A 21,022-nucleotide genomic window follows, 5' to 3' on the forward strand; every position below is an offset into this window, starting at 1 on the left:
CCGTAAAGCACTTATTGGGCCACAGCTCGGGAGGGGTCGATCCAAAATCACTCATCTTCGAACTTAGCCTGTCTTTTGACATTACCAAACGGGAAAAAAAAGAATTTTCAAAATCGGATGCGTTTTACTCAAGTTATCGTGCAGACAGACAGACGGACAGACGGACATTTTTTTTTCGCGGATTTGGCATCTCTAGACAACCACAATAGGTTTCCCCTTACTCAGGGAGTCCAATTCGACGTGTTACAAACGTATGCGTAAACCTATAAGACCCCAGTACTTCGTACGGGTCTAAAAATTGCACGACTTGAAAATGTCGAGTATAAATGCTGAAAAAATATTTAAATAAAATTCCACATTATGTACTTAAAGACTACTGTTATTTCAGATGCGAAAACAAATTGCAGAAACGTGTTTGCGTCACACATCGTTCCACTATAAAAAGCCTAAAATAGTTCATTTTCCAGTTACAAGAGAATTATCGCTAATATAATAAGTTGGTGGAAAGGAATACGATTTTTTTTAAATCAAAATGAAGACTATTGCGCTCGGACTTATTCTACTGTCGTTAGCAGTTATGCGCACATCTGGGAGTAAGTTAATTAAAAAAAAACTTTCCTAACATTCACTATATACATGGTTTCCAAACAAGGTCTATTATGCACTGAAGTATTAGGCGTACCACTAGGTTGTTTCCTAGCTTGCACTTCATTCCCGTATGAATGCGATGGTGATGGCAGATGTATTTGCACTGCTCAGAGCGAGTTGAATGGTAAATCTGCTTAGTTTTTTTTAGTGTAACCTACTCTAAATAGCTATAACTACTTTACTTATAGTCAATATCGAATGCAATGCCAATGATACCCTTACATCTACAGCGTGTAGTGGGATATGCGTGGATCTGGATTTACTCAATCTTGGTTCTATTTCGTCTTCAAACTGCGATGATGGCATATGCCATTGTGTCTATGATCTTTAAAAGAACATTTTGTAGTAGAAAATTTGTACCCGTTCGGTATTTTTGTGTCGGTTGTGTCGACTGAAAAATAAATATGGTCAACATTATAAGTATGTTTTCTTTGAATTCTAGTTATCAGCTTTTACAGCTTTCGTCCTATATCTTCAGAACAAATTGAAATATTGACTATATTTTCAGGTCCCCTGAACGAAATCTTTGAGTGTGAGTTTGGTTGCTTAAAAAGAGAAGTTTTTCACAGATAGTCGCAGCCGATATAGTAAAGTAATCGTTGAAAATAAATAACAGAGTTCCGAACATTGTCGATTTCGGTTCGAGGGCCAGATATTTATAAATTTCGTTGACAAATGATTTTCAAAAAGGCAATCCTCTGAGGAGATTTTTTTTTTTCAATTTTCAAGTACTTTTATTTGATTTTTTTGGGCCTTATAAAGGATTTTCTATGTTTTTGTGGATTTTCTTGAGGATTTTCTTCCAAATTGAGGAATGTCTTTCGAAAAATTATGGAGGATTTTCTAAGGATTTCAGCCAAGGGATTCTTTATGAATATCTGCCACTCGGAGCGGTCTAAGTCAAACTTGCGGACAAAGTCAAAGATTCAGCAAAAGAAAATTGCATTAATTTTCATAACAAACGAAACGACCTCTCCATTCTTTCTCTGCTAACTCTGACGCCGGTAACTTGTGTACTCTCACTCAGAGCATGCATGATTTATTGATTTATTTCAAAGAAATGTAATTTTGTATGTTGATGGCCACAAAAACGCATTTGGGTAATTCCATGGTTAGTTGCGTTACAAATTTCGTTATCTGTGAGTCATAAAGTTAATTGTGTTGGCTATGTTTTGGGGTAACAAATCAGTCTATAAATTTTCTAATACTCAGGAGACATAGGGCTTTCATACCAACAAGAATTGGAATTTTTAGCCTGCGAAGTGTGACTTGTGTGATCGCAAAAGTCGGCGGTTAGTTGCGTTACACGTTTGTGACTTTTCAAAATATTTTCTCCAAATAAAAACTGATTTCGGTAAACTTTTTTTTCCCTGAAAGCACAGTTTAAGCTCAATATGACGTTGGTAGCCCAAAATTTGGGGTAGATATGTCTATAAAAGTGATATTTTTCGGAGGTCATTAACAGCCAGGATTTTTTTTGCAATTGGTGGTTGTTACCCAACAGAAAATATTGCTTTGGCTCAAAACCGGTTAAAAAAAGTTGTTACAAAATTTTTCGAGATAACCTCGACGAGTTAAAATTCGAGGATCACCGCTGGAAAGCTGTTTTCACCTACTTTAGTCACCCAACTAACCTGATTGACTCAAAGTTATTTTTCTCGTGAAGTCATATGCTGTAGCTTTTGAATGACACCGATTTTCAGTTTTTATTTGAAAAAATGTAATTTCGGCAACGCTTGGGTCGAAGTGATTTTACGTTACTTCAAAGCAGAATGAATCAAAAAACTTCAAAAAAATTAATTTCGTGTCATTTGGAGCAAATGTGGAATTATAGCGTTCACATCTACAGGAAAGCAAATTTACAAAAATCATTTGAGATTTATTGAGAATATCTCGGAATGTCGAATACAAACGAACACTTTTTGGTCATATCTCCCCGAGACCACATTTTACAATGACATATTGGTGTCAAACTACGCGTCTTGTCAATAGCTTTCAGCAAAAACGAGCCGTCAGAACAGTCGGAGCGTTTGCTGCGACAGAGCCCCGTACAAACCCGTACATCTATTGCGTACGTGGCCCTAGTTCGTCCGTCGCCCTACTCTTACCGTAAGCCTACTGCGCCCGTAAACGTCGGTAAAGTAAAATTCTTATGAAATGTGTACGTCTTAAAAATTGCGCATAGCGCAATTACGAAGCCCCGTACGACGTTCCTTTCAAATGTAACACAAACTACACTTCTCACTGATCAGTGACTTTGCAATTATCATTTTCATCGATTTATATTGTTTTTACAAAAATCCAAAATGGCGGCCGACGGCCATTTTGTTAGGAGGTGGAATAGAACGGCTGCTTTACATTCGTTAGTATCTTTCAAACAAAAAAAAATTCATGAAATTCGGTCAAATTTTACTCGAGATATTAACAAAAAACACCACCTTCACTGTACGGCCGAGTAGCCTGCCACATATAAGCTCACTCCAAGAGACCTAGCTCACGCTCCGGTGAATCGAATTTCATAAACTTTTTTTTTCCCTGATTGGTACGATCAATACCTATCTAATAAAGCAAAATCCATCTAAATACGTTCAAATTTGGCCAACCTACAAGCAAAAACGGCTTACCGCCCTGTACCTAGTTCACACCAAGGGGTCTAACTCACGAGTCGGTCCAATTTTCATAAACTTTTTTTTGTCGATCGGTATTGTAAATACCTTTCATTTGACGTATCACTTACAAGTGTAGTGCTTAAATGTCTGGAGATATCGTCGAAAAACAGTTAGGCACTTATTGGGCACCAGCTCCGGAAGGGTCGACCCAAAATCGCCCATCTTCGAACTTAGCCTCACTATTTTGACTATCTTTCAGGGAAAAAAAAAAATTGAAATCGGATTTGATTTACTCAAGATATCGACGTGACACACGGACGGACAGACGGACGGACGGACGGACGGACAAAATTTTTATTGCGGATTCGTTATCTATGAACATAGGCAAACACTTTGCCCTTACCGTCTGCTTCGAATTCCATCAATTACACACGGCATCGTAATCCTATAAGCCCCTTCGTACTTCGTACGGGGCTAAAAAGAGAGCCGAATAACATTTAGTCAAATTCTCTTAACATACGGACGAAAGTTTTATTGTGATACTTCGCAGTTGACTAATAATGAGCTGCCGCGCAGCGATTTTTTTAGCCCCGTACGAAGTACGAAGGGGCTTATAGGATTACGATGCCGTGTGTAATTGATGGAATTCGAAGCAGACGGTAAGGGCAAATCAAATCCGATTTCAAAATTTTTTTTTCCCTGAAAGATAGTCAAAATAGTGAGGCTAAGTTCAAAGATGGGCATATTCGGGTCGGCCCTTCGTGAGTTAGGGCCACCTAAGTGATTTAAGGTCTTTTGGTGATATTTATGGCAAAATAAACGATGGAAATGTAAATGACACGGCAAATGATAGGTATTGTCAATACCAATCCAGGAAAAAAAAGTTTTTTAAAATCGGGTGAGTGGACCGTGAGTTAGGGCCTTAGAAGTGAAAAGCTACGAGGGCCATGTGTGTATTTCACATAGACCTCAAGTAAATTTCATTCGTTTTTCCTAATTTTTGTTTCATTTGGAAGGTAATCAAAGGCCGAATAGAATGTTGTTGAAAAAAAATTAAATTTGGGTCCTCGGACTAAGGCCGCTACTAGGGCCCTATGCGTATTTTACATATACCTCGAGCAAATTTCATCCGTTTTTCGTAATTTTTGTTTCATTTGGAAGGTAATCAAAGGCCGAATAGAATGTTGTTGAAAAAAAATTAAATTTGGGTCGTTGGACTCAGGCCACTACTATGGCCCTATGTGTATTTTACATTGAACTCGAGTAAATTTCATTCGTTTTTCGTAATTTTTGTTTGATTTGGAAGGTAATCAAAGGCCGAATAGAATGTTGTTGAAAAAAAAATTAAATTTGGGTCCTCGGACTAAGGCCGCTACTAGGGCCGTATGCGTATTTTACATACAACTCGAGTAAATTTCATCCGTTTTTCGTAATTTTTGTTTCATTTGAAAGATAATCGAACACCGAATAGAATGTTGTTGAAAAAAAAAAATTAAATTTGGGTCCTTGGACTAAGGCCGCTACTAGGGCCATATGTGTATTTTATATATAACTCGAGCAAATTTCATTCGTTTTTCGTAATTTTTGTTTCATTGCTATGCGCAATTTCTAAGATGTACACATTACATAATAATTTTACTTTAACTACTTTAACCGGCGCATAGGCTTACGGTCAAAGTAGGGTGACAGACGCACTAGGGTCACGTACGCAATAGATATACGGGTTTGTACGGGGCTCAGTCGCAGCAAACGCTCCGACTGTTCTGATGGCTCGTTTTTAAAGAATAACAACTTCTTATAATTTTAGTAACTGACTGCAAGTGAGAGACTGTGGAGTATTTTTTAAAAGTGGGGGGCACTGGGGGGATTTATAAAAAGTGGGGGGAATCAGGTGGGCCTGGGGGGATTTTTCCCACGCGCTTGTTCCTTATAAAAGGCCCTGGCTTGAATGGACTTTAAATCAAGCATGTGATGTGGATAAAAATTACTTTGAATTTCAACAATTCTTATTGCAATTTATTCTTATAGCATGGTACAAGAAATTGGATTCGTGGATGCAAAGATAGCTGCTGAAGACTCATTGAAGTTCAGAAATTGCGATTTTTAGATAGTGGTCTACGTAGCACTAATCTCTTTTTCAAACATTACCGTAAGCTGTATACTCGCCTTGATGGTAATTGAGCTGCAGACTCGAGGCTCGTCTTTTTCCAACTGGCAAATTCTTTGTCTCATTCTACCTATATAGCGACGCGAAAGAGGCCTAATTCAAATATATTTTGTGTCTTTTACTATCAAACTTGACAGATGAACAAAAGGAAAAATTTGAATTAGGTCTCTTTCACAGAGATATATGCATCTGCAGTTACCGTATTTTTGACTACTCCTTGACAGAATTGAACAAAATCAGAGGCATTTGGTCTTTCTCTCGACAATGTGTCTGTGCCTAGAAGGATAAGGCTACGACGGGTACATTTCAATTTTGTATCACGGCAGAGTAAAGTTAACCAGGCAGGAGCGCTGATTTGACTAGGGACCTGAATAATCTAGTAGCCCAAAATTTTTCAATTTATGTCAGTGTTCATTTGAGTTCATTTTCATACAGTGTATTAGGTCCCTTATTATTTGGACGTTTAGAAAATGAACCGCTCCTGCCTGGTTTATTTTACTCTCCCGTGTTTTGTATGGAATTGTGAAGTTTGTCTACACCTGGTTCACTTGGTCAGAATGTATTGGTTTCGAGACCAGTCAGGACAAAATGCGACAATGTCACACGCTTATTTCGAGGCCCATCGGGCACTAAATGAAGCGAGTGAAAGTACACAGAACCAAAACAGCCTCTCACATTTTGTATTCATATTCCAGCCAAAACATTTATACCTTTCACCGATTCCCTTCACTCAAATAAAACCGAACAGAGAAATTGATCTCAAAAATCCAAAACGTTTTTTTTCTAAAAAAAAAAAATTGGAAAACTCTTCATTCCCTTTCACAGCTCATATCGTTTCAATACTACAAGTGGAAGTGGAGCACCCCACATCATCACACTCTGGCATACACTGAGAATGAGTGGGGAAAAAATGCTTTCGGAAAATGAAGTCAGAAAAATGGTTGAAATTCATCCATTTATAATAATAATGCTACTATTTGTAACCAGATAGTGAATATAATCAGATAACTAATGCCTTTTAAACGACGAGAAAACCATAAAAAGTAACGATTATATCCGCTTTCTCGCATCACAAGGTAGGATTTGAGACGAATAATGGGTTTCTAGTTTCAATAAAGAAACGTGTATTTCGCAGTGTGCGGAATGGTAACAAAAATTTTCTTCTTTTTTTTTGTTTAAAACGTGAGAATATCGATACGTATGTTGGATGACACAAAAGACACATAGTTGTGATGAATGGCACCGACTATGGGGTGGACTTTGGTTTACAGACTGTAGAAAATGAGAGAAGAACATGAAAAAGTTGAATGAATCAGGAGGCACAGTGTTGATGCCTCGTCTGGTATATAAAAAAAATGCCGCTGATCCAATTCTCTGTATGGATTTTCTGGTATGTGATGAAAAATGTGGATTCAACAGGTAAGTCATTAGTGAGAACACTTCATTCGCGTTAATATTGATGTGAAAGTTCGTTAGAAACGATTGAGATAATTGACGTAGATAATGAATTGACTCGATTACCGTTCAAATTAACGCGATATGGAAATTAAAAGAAACGCACGGATACTTTCACGTCGAATGGGACAAACATGAAAATAATTGTTAGCGGTTTGTTGGCCTACATTGCGTTAGTACCTCGACCTTAGAATTAGCTTCTCGGGAAGTATATGTTAAGTTAATGCTAGGCAGGCGCGCCGACTTCCACCGGTAGCCGGGTAGCGCCCGACGAAATGGCGTAGCCCCCAACGGGATTATCAAAATGTTTACAATTCATACACGCCGACTTTCAGTGATAACCTGCGTCAATGCACCCAACGATCAAATCCGAGAATTCTAATAATAACAAAGTTTCTTAGAGTTGTGATATATTGAATCTAATAAAATTTTGAACGAACGATGACACTACTAAATCCGAAAATGTTGCCAGCGGCGCCTGCATACTCCTTCGTAATTAGACTAGAAAAATACTAGAGGTTAAAGTACTGGAAGTCATGAAAGCTGTTTTTCAAACTATGAAGTCATTAAAGACGAGTAAATAAATTCACCACTAAACCAATTTCCGGTTAGTTCGTGACTTCAATTTATGTCAGTGGTTCTCTCTGAACGGTCTACTTACTTCGAGCTTAGTCGAATTTAAAGGAGAAACAACCGTCTGCCACAACAGTATTTAAAGACTATTTGTAAACACATTCGAGTTTCCGGTCTCGATTGTTTTAAATGTGAGCTAGCAGCTAGTTTCTCAGTGGCTGCTTGTTGAAGCAATCGTAGAGCATGTGGGTGGTGAAACATCTTGAGGTGGAGCTCATGCTTGCATGGCTCAATGTGTTGTAACCACATAAACGAACAAATTTGAACTTAATACGACCCGCACAGCTTGAATATCTTATCTTTGGCTGTCCTAAGATTCATTATACTCTCAGCAGCCACTGATGCAATTCTAGCTCTTATTGTAAATGATAATGTTGAGCTAGCATGAAATGAATTTGTTATTTAACAAAATGAGCTATTTAACTGTTTGTGAAAGACAAAGAATCAAAACATTTCTCTTCTTATCTACATTGTGTTCCACTGAACCTTTAAATACGTAACGTTAGATTGAAAGCCCCTCACGGTGGGGTTAAACGAATTTTAAATAAACATGTCAACTTCCATCTCGGTTCTTTTCATAGCTGAGTTAGGGTAGGCATGTACTATCCAACGGCACATGTTTCAGGCGCAACCGCTGAGCCATTTCTGAGAACTAGGAATATCGTCGGCTGGTCCCGTGGAAGTTGCTGGACCAGTGGATGAAACTGGAATCGGTAGGGAGACAAATTCTGGGATCAACCATGTAAAAATTATTTCTCTCGGTAACTTGATCGCAGAGCAATATAAGCTGAAAGTCGCAATTTTACCTACTTCAAGGGGTGATGACTCCACGACAAAGCGCCCAACGTAGCACTGCAATAGCAGAAAGTGGTCTCGTTTGGTACATTTTCAAAAAAGTCACTTTTTTGCTAACCTCGGTGAACTTGGGCTACTTCCATAACTTGCCAGTTGACATATTTCAACACAACATACCTTGTTAAATATAGCCTGAAGTCTAAGCTTTCCAATGATACCAAACATGCCATATATGTTTCTCAGCAAGAACTATTTACGAAAAAGATTTTGCATCGAGGTCGGCCTACTAGCAAATTCGTTTAGCCCCACCGTGGCCTCAGTATATTATATAGAACCATTTCCTTGTATTTTACATTGTGCACAGTGTTACCTGGACGGGCGGAACGTACATTAAGGGTACAATTCTATTGGGAGACATTCTTGTAATTTCGAGGTGAAGGTACTGTTGTAGTAGTTGTAGAAAATTTACGTTTGAACGATAATTTTGACAATTTGATTGTGGAATCAATTCTAGTGTTCGAGAGGTTGGTCTGTTTGTAGTAACTGGTGAATGTTACTAGATTTTGTGCGTTCCGACAACATTTTGATCGAAAATGTTCGTAAAACTAAATTTAAGAATTTTTACTTTGGTAGCTCAAATATTTTTGGCTTAAAAGTAAATTTGTTTTTTACGTGAGTTGAAATTGTGTGAGTGCAGACGTGCAGGACACAATTGAAATGTTGTCGGGTTGGTTGTTGTGCGACTAGTAGAAATCGTATCCTTAGTCGTTATGTGTCGGAGTTGTTGATACAACGGCTGTCCGAGAAAGAATGAATAATTTTGTGAAGAGTCGCTCGTATTTATGGGGAAAAAACGAGTAACTAGATTGGAATAACATTTTCTGGCAATTGACCAGTGAAAATGTATTTTGTATTGAGAAAAGTAGCATGCCCCTAGTCGGGGTCACCAATTTGTGGGAAGGGTGTACTTCCACAAATGAAATACTGAGTTGTGTATTTATAGGCTGCTACAAGGGTTGCTGTGACTCGATACATTTCAATGGATTACTATGATCTGTGTCACCACAGGACCGAACGCGTACCACAGCTGAAGTGAAACGAAGAATTCGACTAGATGGGCTGCAATCGTAATACGAAAAGACTTTTACCATCATTCAAGGAGGTAAATTTTAAAAGACATAAAGACATAAAACTAAGAACTTGACGCTACAGATAAAGGAAATAATTTCGAATTCAGTTTCCTAGCTTAGGCGTAGCATACATTTTAATTATTGAATCGAAAAACATTTCAAAAAAGCTTAATTCGTCTGAAGTGTAAAATGTTTGAAGCGTGTGTTCTCTCAGTGAATAGCGTGAATATCAGGAACAACCTGACAGCAAGCAGCAGCAGAAGATTGTGAAAATATTCAATCTATAAATACGGACTGAAACAGAAGATTGGGCGAAAACAGCGTATCTTCTTCTTCTTCTTCTTTTTCAGCCTGTTTCTATCCACTGCTGGATGTAGGCCTCTCCAACTTCTTTCCATTACGTACGATCCATTGCCATTTGCTGCCAGTTTGTACCTGCAATATTCTTAATTCCGTTTGTCCATCGCTCTGGTGGTCTACCTATAGCTCGTCTTTTGTATATTCGCCAGTTCATGATCTTTTTGGTCCAACGTTCGTCTGTCCTTCTTGCAATATGTCCCGCCCAGCTCCATTTCAGAGATGCTATTCTTTCCATGACATCAACGACCCTGGTTTGTTGTTGAATCCATTGATTCGTCATTCTGTCTCTGAGTGTTATTCTAAGCATACTCCGTTCCATGGCTCTTTGTGTCACTCTCAATTTATCTTCGGATGCTTTCGTTAAAGTTAACGTTTCCGCTCCATAAGTGAGCACTGGAAGGACACAAGTGTCGAAAACTTTGCGTTTCAGACAATTATTCATTTTGCTTTTGTCAATGAGTCTGAGTTTTCCGAACGCTGCCCATGCAAGACCAATCCTACGTCTTATTTCTGCAGTTTGGTTGTCCAGACCTAACTTCAGTTTATGTCCTAGATATACGTAGCTGTCGACTCGTTCAATGACAGTGTCATCAATTTTGATTTCTCTATCGTCCCCGATGATGTTGGTCATGACTTTTGTTTTCGATAAGTTCATCTTGAGGCCAACTTTGCTTGCCTCTTCACTTAACTGTTGTAGCATAAGCTGAGCCTGACCTAGATTCGCTGCTGTCGGTACAATGTCATCAGTGAATAATTTCGGTGAAATGGTGTCACCCTGCCTTACACCTCGGCCAATTCTGAATTTCTCCGTGCTCTTATGAAGTAGCATTTTTGTACACATATCGAATTGTGTTGAGTACCTTGAGTCTACTCTACATTCGTCTAATGCGTCCAATATCGACCATGTTTCACTGAATCGAAAGCTTTTTCGAAGTCTTCAAATATGAATAGCAAGACTATGTCGATGTTGTATTCACGACACTTCTCAATAAGCTTTATGGATAATAAAAAAATAAATTGTTTATAGCTGGTACGAACTCACCTGAACTGTCATCAGAGGGAGCAACAAAATACAATTTTCTTACCGCATTTAAGTGGAGAAAATAAGGTTATCGACGCTGCATGGATGAAAATGTATTTTTTGCTTATTAAAAATAGAATTTTGTTTTGGATTGGTTTTGATAATCATCTAATGATGATGATAATTATTACAGTGACTAGATACCAACTTAATATCTATTTGAATGAATACACACACACTCAATTGAAAATAAATTGTGCCGCAACATATATTATGGAAGTATTTAGCTCAAAATATTAATATTTAATTTAATGTTCAACATAATCCCTAAAATTAAATAGAATCAGACGATTGAACTGAATGGTATGCCTCTAATAACATTGAATATTCGTGTGTGCTTATGCTCACATATATAATTATCGTGCCACTAAAACCGTTCTACATGAGTTACAATTTTAATAAAATGTCTGTTCAAAGGTAAATATAATATATTTCGGTGAATATCAGTTCCGTCTTTAAGTGTTAGGCAAGTGGGGGTGTGCGTTTGAAGATAGCCATCAAAATTCATTGAAAATTTTACTTTGCTCAACTTTAGTACTAAGTGATTTTAGGTCAGTTCTCTTTTTGTAGATGGTCTTTATAGACACCCCAGCTCTTCTTTTGTCAGAATGGTTTGATGATAATGATGCTCTTAAATAAGCTGTCAATGAAAGTTGGCTTTATAAAACTGACAGCTTATTTAACGTCTCAAACGACATTGACAATGAACATACATTTCACTACTAATCAGGCAGAAACGATTCATTTTTCCGACGTCAACCTAGGAACCTAGATAGAAGCCGTTGACTTTATTCAAGGGAAAACAATGAATTTTACGTGAGTCAATCCGCCCATTCTGCCTAACTTACTTTACTATGCCATCATTTCACAATCGCTAGTAACAGATTACATTCAATTCGGTGACTAATTGCTTGTGCCACGAGCAATAGACCTTTTAAGTTCCTTAAAAGACTAGATAGTCTGAAGCTATGAATTGACAGCTGACAGTTCGTTGAACAAAAAGTGAAAAGTGAACGAAAGTCATCAAAAACGAACCGATTAAGGCTGTCATCTGTCAGTTCGTAACTCCAGACCATCTAGTCTTTTGTCGAACGTAAAAGGTCTATACGCCTGTAGAGTCGTCACAATTTCATTCATTCGTGGTCCTCTATTTACCAATGAAAGTATAAACCAGTTATGGTCTGTTCAGGTGAGTTTCTTTTTATGAAATCGCTATGTCCTCCGCTCCATACAAAGTTTGACATTCGACCATACCTTGTGTTGACGTTCATTGCTATTTTCCAGTGAAATATCATAGCAGTGAAGTTGGCTCACAGAGAAGTGGAGCGCTGACATCAGTTGTCAAAATTTGATTTGTCGTTTCTAAACAACATAGGAAAATGATGTTTAGAAACCAAAGCTCGAATGTAACATATTTTCGTAAATTTCTATTACATTTCTAGTACATTTCGTCATAAAATTACTGATGACAGCGCTCTATGTTTTTGTTTGTGAACCAACTTCACTACTATGACATTTCATGGATATTGACCATTCAAAAAATACACCATGAACAGAAACACCATCAAGGACATGAGTGAAGGTATTTCACCTGACAATATGCTACTTCGCCGAATAGAACGCAATAACTAGCCGTGGGGTAGGGGTAAACAACCATTTGACTACGTGAGTGCGAAGAAACAGCATGACATATATTTTGATATATCTCTGTTGCTTCGCACTCACTCAGTCAAATGGTTGTTTACCCCGCGGCTAGTGAGTGCGTTCCATTCGGCGAAGTAGCCTATAGAGCGCGAAGAATGAAGTATTGAAAAAAAATTGTGGCGCCTCTACAGCCAACCGAAGTTTCCAATTTCCATAAAGCAAAAGAAGGCACTGACAACAACCCCAACAACCACCAGGAAACTAAGGTATAATCGTTGATGGCAAATTAGGTTAGCTATTCACCATGTTTTGGTTAGTCCTCGATACGTTTTCAATCTGCTTCCCACATTAAATTTTCCGTCTCGATTCGTCAGATTAAAAATTCATGTTTCTCGATAGAGTAACGACAAAATTATAATCAGCCTACGACATTGTACATAATAAAATCAGCGAATCCACGTAACATTAACAACTCGGAAACTTCTTTGCACGATCACGTTTTCTGTGTGTACATACAACGTATTCCACTTCCTAAAAACATTTGCTCAAACTGTAATCATTCTGTCATATACAAGCGCTAAAACTTTGAAACATGTCTAACTACCAGCCAGTTTCCCATTTATGTGTACTTATACGTATGTGACGAAAAACATTTACAATCAACGTTATACATGGCCGTATGGTGTGTAACATCATCGGAGGAAATTTATAATAATAAAAAAAAACCGTCATGTACGGTACGTGACAAGTCCCTCTAACTAGTGTAATTCTGTAGCGTGCAATAAATACATAATGTGCGCCTCATTTGATATGACTTTGAAAGTTTGTTTAGTTGACAAATTTCAATAATTTGTTCGAATCTTTCACATCCAGATTATTCACTATGTTGAATCCATTTTCCGTTATGCAGATGAATAAAATGTTAGTTTTGATCCATCATCAGTTCGAATTGTGGTTCAGTTTGGAACCGCCACAATATTATAGAGAAGAATGGGTTCGTCAAGCTGCATTCCACTCAACAAAAAGTACTCCGTTAGCGAGCAGGCTGTCAAATAAACAAAGCAAAAATTGAAAAAATTCAATTTTGTGTTTCACTCAGAGTTCTTTTTTGGTAAGAGAAAATTAATCTGAAATAGATCATTGTCAATGTCGTTTGAGCTGTCAAATAAGTTGTCATTTTCACAAAGCTAACCTCAAATCGAACAAAAAAAGTATTGGATGGTGAGACGCCGCACAAATTTTCATACATTTCAAGGGGCGGCTCTGTGAACGAAGCTTCTTTTGAGGTTAGCTTTGTGAAATTGACAACTCATTTGACACTTTTTGAGAGAAGAAACCGCTATTTGACACTGATCTATTCATTGCGTTTACTCACGGTTTAAAAAAACACACACAACGAATACTGATGCTCTTTCTCTCTGTCTGTCCTTGGTAGCGTAAACGGTTAGAACTCCTTTTACGAATAAGTTGGCCGTTTTGCCTCCAAATATGCAGAAAATTTGAACACGATTCAATTATGTCACCGCTTAGTACACAGTTTCCTCTCAAAAATCCATTTTGATTCACTGGCTTTTGTCATGTAAACGGATGAACTGATTCATTAATGGATTGCAGTGCGATTCGTGCTTAGAGGCATCGATCTTCAAATTACGAGACAAAACAGGAACGATCCAAACGGATCGAAATGCGATATTAAATATTCTTCAGCAAGACAGAGTCCAACGGAAGAAACCGAAGATAGACCAATAATAAGAAACGTGGGATCGGAGGATATGCCCGACAAAACTGTTGATGAAGTCAAGGCCGCAGTAGCCGAGATGAAAAACAAAAAGTCTCCCGGAGAAGATGGTGTTCCAGTGGAAGACATTAAACTAGGTGGAGACTCCTTATTAAAGGCAATCTTTGTTTAATCAATGTCTCCAATGGGAAGAAGTACCAGAAGCCTGGGAAAATGCGGTAATTACATTGCTGCATAAAAAAGGAGACATAACAAAGTTGGAAAACTATCGACCCATAAGCCTATTGTCAACACTCTACAAGTTGTTTATGAAAATCATTACGAAGAGGAACACTAACAAGTTCGACTTCTACCAACCTGTTGAACAAGCTGCTTTCAGATCTGGTTTCAGCACAAACGACCATTTGCAGGTGATGAGAACGCTTATTGAACATCGACATAGTCTTGCTATTCATAGACTTCGAAAAAGCTTTCGATTCAGTGGAAACATGGTCGATATTGGACGCATTAGACGAATGTAGAGTAGACTCAAGGTACTCCAACACAATTCGATATGTGTACAGAAATGCTACTTCATAAGAGCACGGAGAAATTCAGAATTGGCCGAGGTGTAAGGCAGGGTGACACCATTTCACCGAAATTATTCACGGCGATTCTGCAGAGTGTTTTTAGGAAGTTAAACTGGAGTAAAATGGGAATAAAGATAAATGGAGAGTACCTGAGCAATCTCCGCTTCGCTGATGACATTGTACCGATAGCAGCGAGTCTAGGTCAGGCTCAGCTTATGCTACAACAGTTAAGTGAAGAGGCAAGCAAAGTTGGCCTCAAGATGAACTTATCGAAAACAAAAGTCATGACCAACATCGGGGACGATAGAGAAATCAAAATTGGTGACACTGTCATTGAACGAGTCGACAGCTACGTATATCTAGGACATAAACTGAAGTTAGGTCTGGACAACCAAACTGCAGAAATAAGACGTAGGATTGGTCTTGCATGGGCAGCGTTCGGAAAACTCAGACTAATTTTCAAAAGCAAAATGAATAATTGTCTGAAACGCAAAGTTTTCGACACTTGTGTCCTTCCTGTGCTCACTTATGGAGCGGAAACGTTAACTTTAACGAAAGCATCCGAAGATAAATTGAGAGTGACACAAAGAGCCATGGAACGGAGTAGGTATGCTTAGAATAACACTCAGAGACAGAATGACGAATCAATGGATTCAACAACAAACCAGGGTCGTTGATGTCATGGAAAGAATAGCATCTCTGAAATGGAGCTGGGCGGGACATATTGCAAGAAGGACAGATGAACGTTGGACCAAAAAGACCATGAACTGGCGACCATATAAAAGACGAGCTATAGGTAGACCACCAGAGAGATGGACAAACGGAATTAAGAATATTGCAGGTACAAACTGGCAGCAAATGTACGACCGCAATAACAAGACCATCAATGTATTAGCTTTCAACAGAAAAGAGATTTGGTTGTAGCAGTTTGATCAGCTCTGAGAAAACGGAGCAGTTTATGAAAATTTCGTTAAAGTGCACACGTTTACTAATTTTTTCGCAATTCCGGTCCATAATCATCACCTTTCCATGCATCCATTTAATGTCGTTTTGAAGGTATTTATTTCACTGTATTTCTGGACACAGTGCGATATCAACGAACCTATTACCTTTAACGAAGGCTAAATTTTTATAAATAAAAATCTTGCATTGACCAGAAATCGAACCCCCGACACCAAAAGGTTTTTGAACACAAAGCAGCGACTATAGCCATTCGGCTATAGAGTCACACAATTATACCGAACGTATTGTTGAAGCGTATATACTAAGCATTAACTACTCGATTTCATTCAACGCATCTCTTCACATCACATAGCAATTTGTATCATAATGCAGCCTTCTTGATCGTTCAAATGAATTTATACAAAAGAATTTTGGAACAAAATGTAGGACATATTTTGCATTGGAAAGGTGATTATGGCCCGAAATTGCGAAAAACGTTGTATCTACCACGGTAGGTATGCCGGTATTTTTTCGCACACGACGTCTTGTCGACCTCGGCTTCGCCTCATCGACATCTAGTGCGAAAAAATACCTTCATACCTGCCTTGGTAGATAAATAATTATTATTAAAGCGAACACATTCGTTTCATGGTCGTTATTGCGGTCGTACATTTTTCAGAAAGGGTTCTAGATGGAAAGATATCATCAAAAATGAAAAACGGGCTGAGCATCGATGCCTCTCACGTTTTGATCAAGGGCTATAGACTGTTAAAAGAGAATGTCGAAAAAAGCCCCCATAGAGCTCGGAATGTGAGTTTTTGGTCAGCCTGAATGAAATAGTATGTCACTCGGAACGAAAAAGTTTGTTTTTGACCATGACCACGGTGGAGAAAACCACACATTTTTGTTCCTGTAACATAATATATGATTGTCTTCTTCAATTCATTTCGTTTGCCCGAAATTCAACAGCAGATAACAAAAAAGTTAAATACGAAAACTAAACATCATTCCTTCACGTCGTCGAATAATGAATCCGTAAAACCCTTCATCTCTTTATGCAGATAAAATGAAATAATTTTCTCTCCTATTAACACAACATACCTTTCATTAAATTCGAATTATAAACTCATTATTTTTGCTTTATTTTCAACTTAATTAACCCTTAGGATATTCAGTATGTTATATTTTACGTTCTGTATATTATGTCTGTAGTTCGGTGTAAGTGCACTTAATGCATTGTGAGAAAATTATTGAGTTTCACTGCATACGTATAATGGACCGATGGAGTTATTTTTGAAACAATTTTCCCGGATATTCGATTATGCGAGTTGTTGTTGTTGTTCACGGTAAATTGCTTCATTATAGAGCCAGTCTCAATTGGGCGATGGTTTTAATCCATTGCATATACGAACAAACAATGGAAAAAAGAACTCAGAAAAGTTTGCCGTGGTCGTGGGAAATTGTACTCAATCAAACTGATGCAATATGACGGCATGTGCGTGTCTCGCAGGACCGTATCTGAGTACCTTTCTGACATAAGCTAATGTCGCACTTAACATGAGGGTGTCTATATATTCGTTTTAAACGTCAAATCTTTTGTTCGAAACCGAGCCACAGAGACTTATAATGAGAGAGAAGGAAATATGTTGGAGACCAGCTGGGGGTATTTTTGTCTTAAATATGTTTTAAATATGAAAATATGCAATGACAAGCACTCCAAGGCGAGTTATAACTAACTGGCATCCGGAACTCTAGCTATGGTCATAACAGTCAGTCAAAAACACTCAAAGAGTAAAAGTGTGCATACTTCCAAAACAACTGAAAACCACTTGTGACGCAAAATTTTTTTGGTAAATTTTTCTTCTAGAATTTTTGCGGCCTAATTTTTGCTCTAACAATTTTTGCCTACAAGTGCAGAATGCGTCACCCACAGCGATATCAGTTGTTTTGGAAGTATGCACAGGGACTCGCGCCACTTTTACTCTTTGAGTGTTTTTGACTGATATCAGTTGTTTTGGAAGTTTGGTTTGATTTTCTGTTATGTTATTTGGTTGCAAGAAGATATCTTCCATCCGAAAACGCGAAAACCGCAAAATTTCGCGAACATACTTTTTCCAAAAAAGTGTTTTCTCGACGTTTCAGACGATACTCTATTCGAATCTGCAATAAAAAATTTAGGAACCAACCTTGTAACACCTCACTTATATCGAAAATAACCAAAATGCATCGAAAAATCCGATGGAAGTTAGGAAGTGCCAGAGGAATCATCTGTCATCCCAAAATTTAAGAACCAGCCTTGGAACACATCACTCATGTCGAAAACAACCCAAATCCATCGAAAAATCCGTCGGAAGTTAGGAAGTGCCAGAGGAATCATCTCTCATCCCAAAAGTTAGGATCCATCGTTGGAACATCTTGCTTATATCGAAAACAACCCAAATCCATCGAAAAATCCGATGGAAGTTGAGAAATGCCAGAGAAATCGTCTCTCATCCCAAATTTAGGAACCAACCTTGGAACACATAACTCTTGTCGAAAATAACCCAAATTCATCAAAACACTTTTTCCAACATTTACCAATCACTGTTCATAATTACTAGCTGAAAAAAAATTATTTCTTCTGGCACACATATAAAACACGCTGTTATAGGGAAGGAAACTTCCGGAAGCCCTAGCTACCAAAGGAGGCCCGTTCCTTCCAAAAAAATTTTTGTGGAATGTCTTAGAATTTTACTTCTTTATTTAACAAAAAAAAAATCCAAACATAAAAAACCGCATAGCTCCAGTATGCTAATATTAACAATTCAAAGGAGCTATTTTAAAGAAGACTTTAGAAGATAGGAAACACGGACGGACGGACGGAACCACAAAGTAACGTAGGATTTTTTCATTTCGTTTAAAGTACAGTATTAGACCAAAATTTATGGAAATATGGCTTCTTGGAAGTTTGCCTGGCCAAATTTTAAGCTCGTGATAGCTCGTTGAACTCGTACGGGCTCCTAGCTTTTTTTTAAAACTAATTTGGAGTCATTTGGATTTGATTTGTAGAACTTCAATATTTGCTGTATATATGGTTCTGCAGTCTACGACAAAACATTTTCTTTTTGAAATTTTTTCTAGTAATAGGACTTGCCTCACGGGCGCTATGCTAAAGCGCGCCCATGATCTCTACAAACTTTCTGTTTCGAAATGACAGTTTTGACATTGACACTTTTGACGTTGTCATTTTTGACATTGAAAAAATTTCGTCATAACCTCGCAACTGAGAAAATTTGTAGTACACAAGACTTGTTTCCAAATAATCAGCATAGGTTATCAGACATGAGGTTATGTTGCTGTAAATGAATTCGTTGCCGTTCGTGTTGTCAAAATTCGGGCTTACAGTTATTTGGAACCTATAATGTTTTGGAACATTTTTATGTAGGCGCGTGACAAGTTTGTTGTGCGAGACAAAATGTGACGCTGCACTTGAATTCAACCGAAACTTGGGTTTCGTTATATATTTTTTTGTTATATGTTGATTAATGTTACGTTGATTGGATCAAAAATTTATGCTGGGTACACATTCATTTCATTTAATTATTTAAGCAACGCGCTTCAAGCAGAAGTGCTGTTAATGACAGCTGCCTAATAGAGTACTAATTTGTATGTAAAAATTTACAGATTTTTTTACAGTGCCAAAATTTGTTCGAAACACTGTCCAGTTTCAGTACCCTAAATAGAGGACTACTCATGCTTGAAGTGCGTTTATTTAAGTCATTATCCTTATTGTTCATTATTCTTCTTCCCTTCTTCAAATCGGGTAACTTTCTTTTACATGGTGCACTAAAAGTCTCTTAAATCGATTGACGTTTGTGCAGTTTCAAATAGGTATACTATTTTTACATCATCAAAAACCATTTGTCAAAAATCTCGCTCGTTCCGCTCGCGAATGGACATTTCCCTTAATTAACATTTAGGTGAATAAGGGCAGAACTTTTAAGTTCTTTTTTGTCTCGCGATTGAAGAGTGCAAGTTCAAAAATCAAAATTAGTCCGGGATTACAACACTATGTTGTCAACATAGAGTGTTTTCTTTACAAGAAATAAAGAGCTTATAAAATATAAAATATTTTATTCATATTTTCGGACGTATCGAATGTAGCCATCACACTCGCAGTATTGTTTTTTTTAAATTGCTAAGCTTATTCGTTTTTTAAGATCTTTGATTTTCTTTCTCCCGTTGTTGCTTGTGATATTTTCTTGCCTAGTTTATCGATGAAATCTATCGCCTCTAAAGTGTTTTCCATTTCCGTTTTTTGTTCACATTTATGACACCATAACTTAGAGTAATCATACCTAGAGTGGTACGGTAAATTATGTCCCCAACATCAGTTTGTATAAGATGAATATTTCGTACGATTTTACGTAGAATTTTACACCAACACATGTAGGCGATGACATTTTTGGTAGTTGTCAGTTTAGTATTTTGAAAATCCAGTATCGCGAATGTAAATTTTTGTTTTTATTTACTATTCGGGACAATTTATCTTTAATTTACTGTGGAAATATTGTGTAGACGCTTTTTTTCGGGAGTGGCTTATATTAGGAGAAGAAAAAACTTCTCAACTTTCAAGTGTTTTTTATGAATTGTGTCAAAATTGTGCTAATTCGAAAATATTTTTGACGGAAACTTTTTGCAAATATTTTAATCCATTGAAATAAATCACTCTTCTTAGAGTACACTTCCATCTCTGAAAGGTTCCAACCTCATCCACAAGGTAATCGTTCCAATATTTTATTATTTTTTTTGATTCAAAAGATTTGTGTAGCAAAAAATTTCGAAACCTTCGCGCTAATTTGCCCACCAATTCTCACACTATCAAATATTTCGTTTTTCATGTCGGGGACACAATTTTTACGTAATTTTGTTCGTAATTTCCAGTCTATATATAAAATGATGGACTTTGTTTATGTACTGTCCGTTTGACAAGAGGATCGCCACGGTTCAGCAGGGGGTTTTGAACATTTGTTTTTTACACGTTGGCACACGTGCTCTTGTCAGATTCAAGATTCTTTTTACGAAGGTTACGCTGATTATACTTTGTGAAAAAGGCCAATACCTTGCAAATATGTCACATCTTGGACAGAATTTGACACTGCAATATCTGCAACATGAAAAAACTAAATGTTCGAAACCCCCTGAAACCCCGTGCTTCCACCTACGTAATATACACAAACTAGGTGAGCCAATCTTAATTTACTCGTCTAAG

The 21,022-nt window shown here is 37.6% G+C and overlaps 1 long non-coding RNA gene across 1 annotated transcript; it reads left to right on the forward strand.

The window, feature by feature from the left end:
• Nucleotides 1-439: 439 nt before the first annotated feature.
• On the forward strand, nt 440-1,056 carry LOC119075267. Its single transcript, XR_005087352.1, has 3 exons — nt 440-593; nt 653-772; nt 837-1,056. It is a non-coding gene; the product is annotated as an uncharacterized LOC119075267 (long non-coding RNA).
• The last annotated feature ends 19,966 nt before the right edge of the window (nt 1,057-21,022 follow it).

The sequence above is a fragment of the Bradysia coprophila genome, unplaced genomic scaffold (genome assembly GCF_014529535.1).
Source record: "Bradysia coprophila strain Holo2 unplaced genomic scaffold, BU_Bcop_v1 contig_193, whole genome shotgun sequence".
Taxonomy (NCBI): domain Eukaryota; kingdom Metazoa; phylum Arthropoda; class Insecta; order Diptera; family Sciaridae; genus Bradysia; species Bradysia coprophila.